Source organism: Triturus cristatus, chromosome 11, assembly GCF_964204655.1.
Source record: "Triturus cristatus chromosome 11, aTriCri1.1, whole genome shotgun sequence".
Taxonomy (NCBI): domain Eukaryota; kingdom Metazoa; phylum Chordata; class Amphibia; order Caudata; family Salamandridae; genus Triturus; species Triturus cristatus.
Genome location: NC_140594.1, coordinates 283,167,832 through 283,180,561, shown reverse-complemented (window position 1 = coordinate 283,180,561; position 12,730 = coordinate 283,167,832). Strand labels below are relative to the sequence as shown.

Below are 12,730 nucleotides of genomic sequence, written 5' to 3'. Positions count from 1 at the left end.
AGTTAAGGACCCCACGTGTGGGGTTCACAATTTCCGGCCAATACAGCAGAAGCATTCGCACAGTATTATGAAAACATATACTCCTCCGAGACCCTTATGTCCCGGGATGATTGCGCTGAACTCTTGGAGGATCTTGCACTCAGTGTCCTCTCTCCTGAGTACCAGGAGGTATTGGAACAGGACCTGACGGATATTGAGGGGGCCGTCCATGGGCTCCAATCTGTAAAAGCAGTGGGGCCTAACGGATTGCCCGTAGAGCTGTTTAAATGTGTGGTAGATCAGATAGCACCACACGCTCTAAATGTTTAAAACGGCGGAGAAGGATGGAGCTCTCCTGTTTGATCAAAGGACGGCCACTATTGTGGTTCTCAAGAAATGCAGGCTCCCTACGATCTGCAGTTCGTACAGGCCCATTTCATTACTTAATTTGGAGGCCAAGTTATTGGCCCAGGCCTTGTCAATCCAGACATGCAAGGGTACCCGACTTAATTTAAGGCAGCTCTATGGGGTGATGCATACGACGGTGGCACCGGCAGCAGTGTAAGGCATGGTGCTCTCCCTGGATGCAGGAATGGTTTTTGATAGCAAAGAGTGGCATATCTGTTTGTGGTGCTGTCCAGGCTAAACTCTGGCCCTAAATTCTGTTCATGGGTCCAACTTTTATATCGGGATGTCGTGGACAGGGTACCAGTGAAAGGTGTGGTTTCCTGATCTTTCGACCCTTCACATGGGCACGCGTCAGGGGTGCCCCTTATCACCAATTATATTCGCCTTGGCGCTGGAACCTTTGGTGGCTTGGCTCCAGCAAGGCCCTCTCCTGTGGGGCATCCAGAGGAACAAGGCGTGGGAGGAGAGGATCTCTTTGTATGCCGACGATATGTCTCACGGCCTCTGCTGTCGATGGACAAGATTTTCCAAATTTGTCAGCTACCAAATTAACTGGGATAAATCCCTAGTTTTCTCTCCGATGTGGGCCATCCGGTCCTCACGCCGGCCTGCCTAGCTACGGTGGTGTCGAATGGTTTTCGATAACTAGGTATATTCGTGACCAGGGATATCAAGGATTTGAGAAAGCAAAAGGGGGGTATTATTTATCACAGGGTATGGTATGGCGCTTGCCAAGTGTTGTGAAAGTAGCAACGGAGATATATCAGTTTGGTGCAGCAGGTGAGGGAAAACCCCTAAGCCCTCAATTATGGACACACGTCCGTCCAAGCAAATAACATCAAACCCTGTGCACATGCATAAAATAGTTATAACACAAAAGTGATCGTAGTTGGTAAATGAAGACAAAGTATTCTTTCTTCAAGTGTAGGTTTAATGTTGTGTTGCTTCACAGGCCAGCCAACAGGTGTTTCGTCTTTGGGTGTGTAACCCTAGACTTCTTCAGGGCTCAAAAGACACTTTGTAACTCTTTGGACCTTCCAACTGGTTTTAATTCCGACCCAGCGGGTCCTAATATTCACTTCGGTATGTAGGTTCTCTTCTTTCAGTTGTTCAGTCAATCTCTTAGTACAGGTAATAATATTCGGATTCTGTTGTCCCAGTTATAATCATCCAAATAACACGCTTGTGCGCCTCCTTTAGATAGGCTAACAGTTACGTGGCGCCATCCGCCATATACAACTTCCAACTGGTGAATCGAATCAGCTGGTGAGAACTTGTGAAGACAACATTGCAGGCAGGACCTTCACGAAAAAGAATAGTATAGAAACTTGTGGCACACCGACCGACTAGTGGTTAAAAGCTCACGAAAAGCAAACAGATGAAGAGCTGTTAAAACAATGTCGGCACATAGCCGCTCGGAAATTGACTGAACAACTGAAAGAAGAGAACCTACATACCGAAGTGAATATTAGGACCCGCTGGGTCGGAATTATTATCAGTTGGAAGTTGTATATGGCGGATGGCGCCACATAACTGTTTGCCTATCTAAAGGAGGCGCACAAGCGTGTTATTTGGATGTATAAGAAGATTTGGGGCAAATGGAGCCAAGAAAGAGAGGCCTGAGGGTGTGTCAGGAGATGTGTGGGAGGGGGGAGGAAGGTGCCTTTCATTTGCATTGTTCTCCATGTCACCTTGTGCCTGCAGTACAAAAGGGGGTGGTGATGGACGGAGCATCAGAACCAATCAAACACTCACACCCAGTCAACAGATCTGGGTTGGATCTATCATCCTTCTTTAGCCCACTCTGCCACCCCTTGTGCCTGCAGCCTTGTATTAGTGTAATACTAGATGATTTCATTCTTATCTGACACGGAATGTGGTGGTATTCTCTCCATACTGACTCGCTTTGTACATACCTAATGTAATCATTAATGCATACTGAGCAAATGTTTAAAAAAAGACTGTTTAAAAAAAACAACTAAATGTTGGTTTGCTCTAACTGTCTGTTTTTAGGGGCCGAGGCATTGACACATTCAGAAACTCTTTCTGTTTTCATGCACAGCTTTTGTGTGTTTGGCTCTGTCGTTTTTGATATTGTCTTCTAGATATTTAGACAAAAGTGATGTCACAGGCACCTGTGGTGCGCTATATTGAATAGTTTCTCAGTATCCAGGTATTACATCTTATGATTTGCAGATAGCATCGCCACCTAGGTTAGAAGAGTTGGCTTTGATAAAAGTCTTTTGATCTTATTTGAAGGTTTGGAAGTGAGTTTAGGCTGAGAACAAGATTACATAGCCGTTAGAAAGAGCATTACTAAAGGTAAGTAATTTATCCTTAAATTCCTAATGCCTGCTCAACGATTTAGAGTAGGGAACTACCTGGATGAGATAGGTATCATGGTCAAGGATCAGATGAGACCTGTTGCTGAGATTCGATGTAATGTGAGTGTGCAGACTAATGTGTGGTTTAAGATTCTTGCAAAAAAGGGTTTTGTATTGTAGGATTATATAGCGCTCGCTACTCATGGTGAGGCGTTGATAAGCTGTTTGGGGGGCAACATGCCACTCAATGAGCCCAGAGTTAGTTTTCACTGTTAGTTAAAGGTGCTGCACTTGAAGTATATTATGCAACATTAGTAGATTTGTTATACTGATTAGTTTCATGCAATTTCCAGTCTGTAGCAAAAGTTATTTGTTAATTCCTATTGATGACCTTGACCTTTGGCCTGGGTCAAACTCTCTCCCCAGCAGCTCCGCTGTGCCGTCGCCGCAGCCCTTCAACCTCACCCTCCTGGTGAGGTTTGCGCCTGCTGCCCACTCCGCTGCCCAGATCCTGCCTGCCTCAGCCCAGAGCCTTCGCTGATTTGTCCCGGTTCAATTATTGTAAATACTTGGTTGCCTCCGCCTTTTTTTAATCTCCTTATTTTCACTTCACTATTTTTACTTTCCCAGCCTGTTTTCCCGCTGCTGCTGCCCCAACGGCCCCTCCCCTGACAGTCCCGCTCCCGTCTCCCAGCCTCTTGTCCCTCCCCCTCCTCTATTAATGGTGGCCGAAGGCGTGCCAAAGGCAAGCCCGTCTGCGACCCGACCGTGACCAGCACCAGGGACCCTGGATCTCCCTCCATACACCGGTACGAGCCAGACACTCCTCGCACTCAACCCCGGAAGAAACAACAACTGCCAGCAGGCAATGCCTAACACAACCCACAGCCAGTTCTCCTGCCTCCAGACCTTCACCACCGCTCCGGCCACCAACACCCCTGATGCCCTAAGGTGCATCCTCCTCAATGTGTGCTCCTTGCACTGACACGCCGTGGAAATCTGGAACCTCCAGGACTCGCTCTCACCCGACGTCACACTCTTCACGGAAACCTGGACCAGTGCCTCCTCGGCACCCAACATCGCCACCGCCATCCCAGTCGGGTACAAGATCCAGAGGAAGGACCGCCCCAAACACCCGGGGGGAGGCATCGCCATTGTGCACAAAAACTCCCTCCGCCTCACCACCTCCAGCGAAAACGTCCCCGCCGCCGAGCCCCTGTACTTCCAGCTCCAGACCAGCCCTAACTCCACCCTCCACGGCACCCTCGCCTACTGACCCCCCGGTCCACGATCACTCATTGCCGACACCATCACCAACCTCATCGCCCCCCACGCCATCGCCGCCATGGACTACATACTTGTCAGAGACCTGAACTTCCACCTTCACAACCTCAACCACCCAAACACCGCCACCCTCCGTGACAACCTCGCCAACATCAGACTGAAACAACTCGTCACCACACCGACCCACAAGGTAAGACACACTCTGGACCGCATCTTCGCTGGAGGCAACAGCATTCACTTGAGCCACACCACACAGCCCCCCTGGACTGACCATCACTGCGTACACTTCCTTGTCAACAAACCCAAGCCATCCTAACCTGCTCTGCGCACCACACGTAGGAACTGGAAAGAAGAGTCACCAAGGAACAACTCAATTCCACCCTCAACTGCAACACCCCCGCCATTGCAACCGACGCCAACCACGCGGCCAGGGAATTCCACACTTGGATTGACAACTGCGCAGACAAGCTCACCCTTCTGCGAAACCACAACAAGCAACGCCCCAGGAAAGCCACCTGCTTCACCACCGCCCTCCAAGAAACTAGACGGACCTGCAGGCACCTGGAGAAGAACTGGAGAAACAGCAAGACACCCGAAAAGTACACCACCTTCAAGGATACTATGATGGAATACCATCAACGCATCAGAGCCACCAAATGGATCTTCATCCACAACAGAATCCTCGCCAACTCCAGCAACTCCAAGGAACTTTTCTGCTTCATCCAGGAATTCACCAAACCCCGCAGCGAAGCCACGGACATTACCCACTCCCAGGACCTCTGTGACAAACTCGGATCCTACTTCCACCTGAAGATAAAGAACCTCTACGACAACTTCAACGACCACACGCCTGACTCTAGGTTAAGCCGGCATGTCGCCACCGTCAGCCAGACCACCATCTCCGCCTGGACACCGATCACGATAGAGGAGACTGCTTCGACCATGAAAGGCATCCAATCCGGGGCCCCTATGGACCCCTGCCCACCTCACATATACCACAGAGTCGCCACCTCCATCGCACTCGTGCTGCAATGCACCATCAATACCACCTTCGAGACAGACTTCTTCCCCAGCAACTGGAAACGTGCAGAAGTCAGGCCCCTGCTCAAGAAGCCATCAGCAGACCCGACTGACCTCACAAACTACCGGCCCATCTCGCTCCTCCCTTTTGCAGCTAAAGTCGCCGAGAAGACAGTCATCGCAGAACTGACAAGGTTCATCGAAGACAACGCCATCCTCAAACCTTCCCAATCCGGATTCTGAAGAAACCACAGCACCGAGAACGCCCTACTCGCCGCCACCGAAGAAATCCGCACCCTCCTCGACCAAGGCCACACCGCAGCCCTGATTCTACTCAACCTATCAGCAGCTTTAGACAACGTCTCCCACCGAACACTCTCAGCTAGATTACACGATGCCGGCATACAAGGCACCGCCCGCGACTGGATCAGATCGGTCCTCACCGGCAGGAGCTAAAGGATCAGACTGCCACCCTTCCTCTCCGAACCCACGGAGATCAACTGCGTAATCCCACAGGGATCATCACTCAGCCCAACCCTTTTCAACATCTACATGGCTCCCCTCGCCGCCATCGTCCAACAGCACGGCCTCAGCATAGTCTCCCACGCCGACGACACCCAGCTCATCCTCTCCCTCACCAAGGACCCCACCACCACCAGGCTCAACTTCCAGGAAGAAATGCAGGACGTTGCAGCCTGGATGAGCAACAGGTGCCTAAATCTCAACTCTGACAAGACGGAAGTCCTCGTCCTCGGAACCACCCCCTCATCATGGAGCAACTCCGGGTGGCCACCGCCAGGAGCTGCACCCCCCTGACCCCCCACGGACCACACCAAGAACCTTGGCACTTACTCGACTCCTCCCTCTCCATGAATCGACAGGTCAATGCCGTCACCTCCAGCTGTTTCAACACTCTCCGCATTCTCCGTAAGACCTTCAAATGGATCTGCGCCGAGGCAAGGAAAACAGTCACCCACGCACTCATCACCAGCAGGCTGGAGTATGGGAACACCCTCTATGCTGGCATCAACAAGTCCCTACTCTGCAAGCTCCAGACAATAAAGAATACTGCTGCCAGACTCGTCCTGGGGGTCCCCGACACGAACACATCAGCCAAAACCTACGCAAGCTCCACTGGCTCTCCGTCGAGAAAAGAGTCACCTTCAAGATACTCACCTACGCTTACAAATGCCTACACAACACTGGACCCCAATACCTCAACGACAGAATCACCCTCCACGTACCCAAACGAAACCTCCGCTCCACCTACCTCTTCCTCGCCAAAACCCTGCGCATCCTCAGAGCCAGAACAGTGGTACGACCCTTCTCCTACATCACGGCCAAGACCAGGAACGAGCTCCCCACCAACATCTGACGTGCCCCCTCCCTGAACACCTTCAGGAAGGCTCTGAAAACCTGGCTCTTCGACTTATACGAAACAGCTGAACCCCCCCCCCCCCCCACCCCCAAGCAACTTGAGACCCTCACGGGTGAGTAGCGCGCTTATAATTCCCTGATTGATTGATGCAAATGGGAATGCCTACCCTACCGTATTTCATTTAATGTTGGTAGTCATCTACTCCCGGCACTGAATCATTATTAGATTTGCTTGAAATCTTCTCTTCTGAGCCCAGCGACATCAAGAAAGTAAATGGAGAGGAGGAGCCTAGCGCGCATCCAAGATGGTCGCGTGAGCACAGGGCTCCCCGGACCCTTGCTGCTCCTCGGAATTTATCCTGAGAATATCCTGATGTGGTTTATGGAATCTGGCAGATGAAGACCGGCAGAGCACATATCTCTTTTCAGAACTCGAATCGGACCTGGGAATCCTGATTTGTCGTTGTTCGAACTTCTGGGACCCACCTGACGGAGGTGCCCGGGGCGAAGGTGATCCGTGGAGCCGTGTCGTAATTGAACAACAGCGGCTGCAGTGCGGTGCCAGCGGCCGCTCTACCACTTTCGGTTTCACTTTCGGACTTCAGGGGGCTGGCCGGCGAACGCACTTGATGTGGCGGGGTGCTTCCTTGGCCTCTGCGCGAGGCTTTGTCTCCACCTGCCATTAGTGTGCCCATCGCCTTGGGTCCCCCCGCACCGCTATATTGTGGTCTCTGGTGCGGCGCTGGTTTGCGGTGCCGTTGCCCCTACGATTCTTGGTCGGCGGTCTTCTTCGGTGTCCGTGACCACATGGGGGGCAAAGGGGGCCCCGAGGGGCGTAAGACTAAGGCCTCCCTCCGCGGGGGACCGGTCCAGGCCAACAACATGGACCGCTACACTCAGGGCAGAGGGTCCCCTGGAGCGACCGGCCCCCCCCCGACGCCGCCGGTGGTGGCACGACCGTCTCTCCGGAGCTTTCCCTGCAGGACATCATGGGCACCATTGACGGCATCAGGGAAACCATCGCCACGCAATACGAGGCCCTGGCCCGTAAAATCAACACGGTGGCAATCGATGTCACCTTAATCCGGGCAGATCTCTCCAAAACTAACGAGAGGGTTCAGGCTCTTGATGCGCGGACCTCCACCCTTGGTGCGGATGTGTCGGACCTGCAGGCCGCGCTGGGTGACATCAAGGCGGTCAACGATCAGATGGCCCGGCGGCTGGAGGACTTCGAGGGACGGGCCCGACGCAACAACATCCGTGTCATAGGCGTACCGGAGTCCTCCGACAACCGCCCGGTTGACCTCCTGGTCGAGGAACTCATCCTCCAACAGTTGACCCCTGCAGGCCTAAGTAAGTTTTTTGCCGTGGAGCGGGCCCATCGAGTTCCGGGCGGTCGGCCACGGCCGGGGGCCCCCCCGAGGCCTATTGTGTCCAAACTGTTCCACTATAGAGACCGAGATGCGATTCTGCAGGCCTCACGGGTCCACGGCCCGGTTCGTCATGAGAACTCATCCATTAACTTTTATCCGGACTTTACCCAACTCGTCCAGAAACAGCGGATGGGATTCCAGGGGGTGAAGCGTCGTCTCCGTGAACTGGGCCTCAAGTACTCTATGCTCTACCCTGCAAAACTCCGAGTGGAACATGAGGATCGGACTGCCTTTTTTGACTCTCCTGTGGCCGTGAGTGACTGGCTGGACTCGCTGCCGGACAGGGGTGGCCGTCCCGGGCCCTCTGCAGGCGCCGAAGGTGACGGGTCCCCTTTGGAGTGACTTTTGGTCCTTGGTTTTGCCATTTTGCACTGTTCAGCTGGGTTTTACTTCTTTTGTTTATTTTGTCTCACTAGGACCTGTGTGGGGGGCGGGCGGGGACGGGTCCCTTTCCTCCTCCGGGGTCTTTTCGTAGAATGGGGTTAGTAGGGCGACAGGCACACTGCAAGTTGGGGGGGTTTTTTGGCCCGCAGGGGTGCAGGGTAGGGGGAGTTGGATTTGGGGGGGGTTGGGGGGAAGGAGGGGTTGTTTTGTTGTGTGTTTTTTGTTTGCAGGGCGAGGTATTGATTTTTGTCCAGATTCGGGAACTGTGCTACTGACTGGGGGGCCTTTGACCTATTGGAGGGGATGGGGGGGGACGGGTTGAGACTGATGTCATGGAACGTCAATGGGTTGGGGGACCGTATCAAACGGGGTGTAGTACTGCAGTATTTGCGTCGTCTGACTCCTGATGTGGTGTTTATCCAGGAGACGCATCTGGTTGGTAATGTTTGTCATGCAATGAACAGGGGGGGATACCGCCTCGTGGCCCATTCTGGTTACACAACTGGTTCCAGGGGGGTGGGCATTCTCCTGCGATCCTCACTTCCGTTGGATATCACTAAGGTAGTCTCGGATGACAGAGGGCGCTATGTGTGTCTGACTGGGAGGTGGGAGGGGCGGCCCCTTTCCCTGGTCTCAGTTTACGTCCCCCCGGGCCTCCAGAACTCCACCTTCGCGGACCTGGGTCGAATGCTGCTTGAACTTCCGGAGAGCCTTTTGATTATGGGCGGGGACTTTAATTCGGTGGTTTCGGGTGACCTGGATCGTCACCCACCCAGGGCCCTCCCCGCTGCCCAGGCATGGCTTGGTGGACTGTTGGAGACCTTCGGCCTGGTAGATAGTTGGAGATTAATGCATCCGACCCAATGTCAGTACACCTTTCACTCTGGGGCGCATGGGAGTCTTTCTAGGTTAGACTATTTCCTTATGCCCGCGGCGCAGACTGGTCGGATTCGAGAGGTTAGGCACCTGGCGCGGGGTATCTCCGACCATTCCCCGTTGTGGCTGCTCTTTGACACCGAGGCGCGGTCTGCAGGGCGGATCGCTCCCATCAACCCGTGGTACCTGCGAGACCCTACGACTCGCGACAGCCTGGTTAAGGCTATGGACCAATACTTCCTTGAAAACGAGGGGTCGGTGTCGTCCGCAATGTCCCTGTGGGAAGCCTTTAAAACCGTAATCCGCGGACACGCCCTCTCCCAGATAGTGGTGGCTAAGAAGCTCAAGAGTGAGGCAGTGGTGAAGCTGGAGACTGACATCTCGGGGCTGGAGTCGGCCTTGGAGACTGGTGTCACTCCGGACGGGCTACATGCCCTCAGCCTGAAACAGTTTGAATACAGGTCTCTTGTCACTGACGCTGCCAAAACGATGTATAGGGAGCAGCAGGGTCGATTGTATGATGCCGGAGACAAGGCGGGAAAGTTGATTGCGTGGCTGGATAAGAAGGAGAGAGTTAATCGTGTGGTCCCGGAGCTGCGTGTCTCGGATGGAGTGTGTGTGACTGAGCCTGGTGAGATTGTGGAATGTTTCGCTGACCACCTCCGGGCCGTGTACTCCCCGGTGACTGATAGGGATGAAGAAGACTCTCGCCTTCTGCTGAGGGATATTGCTTTGCCTTGCCTGTCCGTCGACGACCGTGAGCGGCTGGACGCCCCCTTGTCTGTAGATGAAATAGCAACTGCGATTCGGTCCCTTCGTTCGGGCAAGGCGATGGGTCCCAACGGTCTGCCTATAGAATTATATAAGTTGCGCCCGGATAAACTCGCGCCCTTTCTCCGTCGTATGTTTCAAGAGTCCCTTGAGGCAGGTTCCCTTCCTGACGACCAGCGTCTGGCTACGATAGTCGTGATCCCCAAGGACGGTAAGCCACGAGACCGCTGTGCCTCCTACAGGCCTATTTCACTGCTAAACGCAGAGCCTAAAATCCTGGCTAAAGTCCTTGCCAATCGTTTGTTGAGCGTCATCTGCGATCTGATTCATCCTGATCAATGCGGCTTCATCCCTCATCGTAACACCGCCCTTAACTTGCGGCGTCTTCACGGCGCCCTCGCCAGGGCGGAGTACCTCTCCGAACCAGCCGTGCTGGTTTCTTTAGACGCCACGATGGCCTTTGACACCATCGAGTGGCCATTCCTTTGGGCTGTCTTGACCAAATTCGGCTTTGGGGAAGGATTTCTTGGCTGGGTGAAGCTTCTTTACACGGGACCCATGGCTCAGGTGGTGGTTAATGGGCGGGTCTCTCGGCCCTTCGCTCTCGGTAGGGGTACGAGGCAGGGGTGCCCGTTGTCCCCTCTGCTCTTTGCTCTTGCCCTGGAGCCGCTCGCTGCTTGGCTCCGCTGGGAGCCCTCGATCAGAGGGATCCGGTGGGCCCCGGGCTTCGAGGATCGGGTCTCGTTGTATGCGGACGATATTCTCCTGTATCTCACCTCGCCGCGGCGGTCGCTTAATGTTCTCTTTGATGTTCTGACTTCCTTTGGGAGAAATTCGGGTCTAACGATCAACTGGTCTAAATCCTGTGTCTATCCTATCTCCGGTGACCCTCCTCTCTTGCCGCCTCGGCTTCCGATCCAATTATCTCTGTCCGGCTTCAAATACCTGGGGATATACGTCTCGTTGAACCCGGTGGCTCGCTATGAGCAGAATCTCCTGCTTCCACTTCGGCGTTTGAGGGAGGACACGGCTCGGTGGTGTAAGCTGCCCTTGTCCCCGCTGGGTCGGGCAGCACTGTTTAAAATGCTGTCCCTTCCCAGATTCCTCTATGCGCTTCAGAACTCCTTCGATGTCATTCCTGTGTCCTACTTTCGGGAGGTGGAGAGCCTGCAGAGGAGACTGGTGTGGGACGGACGGGCGCGTATCGCTCTGGCAAAGCTTACTCTCCCCTGGTACGACGGGGGCATCGCGCTTCCCGACATTCGCAGGTATTATTGGGCCTCACAGCTATCGGCCATTAACCATGCCACGTATGCGCCCGGCTTGAATCCGGCGTATGGGATGGATAAATTCCTGCTTCCCGGCGGAAATTATAACAGGGCGCTTTACTCCAGATCGGCTGGACGGACCCTTACGGGCCCTACTAAGATTGCGGTACGGATCTGGAAGGCGGCCAATGTAGCCATGGGCTGGAGTGGGCGATTAACGTGTGCTACTCCTCTGTTTGCCTCCGATCGACTGGGAAGCCTCTGGACAACGAAGGGGTTTGACCGTTGGGACACGATTGGTATTAGTAGAGTGGGAGACCTATGGATTAAGGGTGCGGTTAAAACATTCGCGGCGCTCCAGAGCGAATACGAACTTACGGGAAGGGAGTTCTTTCGCTACGCCCAGGTTCGGCATGCCCTGCTCTCGGTTTTTGGAGAGGGGACCAAGATCCCGGATTCTTCGCCTCTCGAGGACCGCATACTCGATGGTCATGTCCCCGACAGTACTATCTCTTTAATTTATAAAAAACTTATCAATAATCGGGCTGACCTCTTGGTGCGCCTTCGGGAGGCGTGGACGGGGGATGGGGTGGAACTGGACGACGAGGACTGGCAGTCCGCACTGTCGTCCCCCAAGGAAGTGGCCATTCCAGCCCGTCTCCGCCTGGTCCAGCTAAAGATTCTCCACCGGGTGTATGTGACGGGTCCCCGTTTGGTCTCGATGGGATTCTCTGAAGACGGGCTCTGTAAGCGGGGATGTGGGCTCAGTGCCACCTTTCTCCATATCCTCTGGGAGTGCCGCGAGGTGGCGGAATACTGGCGCCGGGTACATGTGGTCATGGGCCGGGTCACCGGGGTGGCGCTTCTGCCGGAGGTGCGTCGCTGTGTCCTGAATGTGTGGGAGCCCAATGATTATAACGCGGCTCAGACTCGGTGGGCCTCTTGCCAAGAGAGATATAGCGCAGCTTTGGGGTTCCCAGCGGCCTCCCACCGTGTCCGTATGGAAGGAGAACATGGACTGGTGCATGTTCAGGGAGAAGACTGTGTATGTGGCTCGTGGTAAACCGGGGGCATGGGGTAGAATCTGGGGGCAATGGAACGCGTATCGTGGGGGTATCTGTACTCCCCCCCTAGTGGACACCGATATTGCTTTGTCCCCCTGACCCTTGATGGTTCCTTGCGACTTTTGGAACAACCGAATATAGACGTTCCTCTCCCGTGACCCCCCCCCGACCTATTAGTACTCCTCCCTCTTGATAGCTATTTTAAGGTCTGAAGTAGAGTCCCCCGGATGTAGCCTTACCCACACTTTTTGCCCGTATGCCTCGCCTTTTGTTTTTACTTGTTATTTATGTTAATCCTATGTATCCTGCTTCCCTAGGACTATCCGGAGCCATGTACGGGGCTGGGCCCCGGGAGCCGACTATTGCCTTAATAACTGTATGATCCTTTCTGAATCTAGCGGCCGGCCCTGGTGGTTGTAGGCCCATGCTTGTAATTGATTTATTGTTCAATAAAATTTTTTAACAAAAAAAAAAAAAAAAAAAAAAAGAAAGTAAATGGAATCATTATAGCATTCCGTTTAAACTTCATCCTGCCTTATGGA

At 53.7% G+C, this 12,730-nt stretch overlaps 1 protein-coding gene across 1 annotated transcript in view; it reads left to right on the top strand.

The window, feature by feature from the left end:
* HORMAD2 (HORMA domain containing 2) overlaps nt 1-12,730 on the top strand; it is a 693,976-nt gene that overhangs the window by 181,486 nt on the left and 499,760 nt on the right. The window lies entirely within an intron of this gene.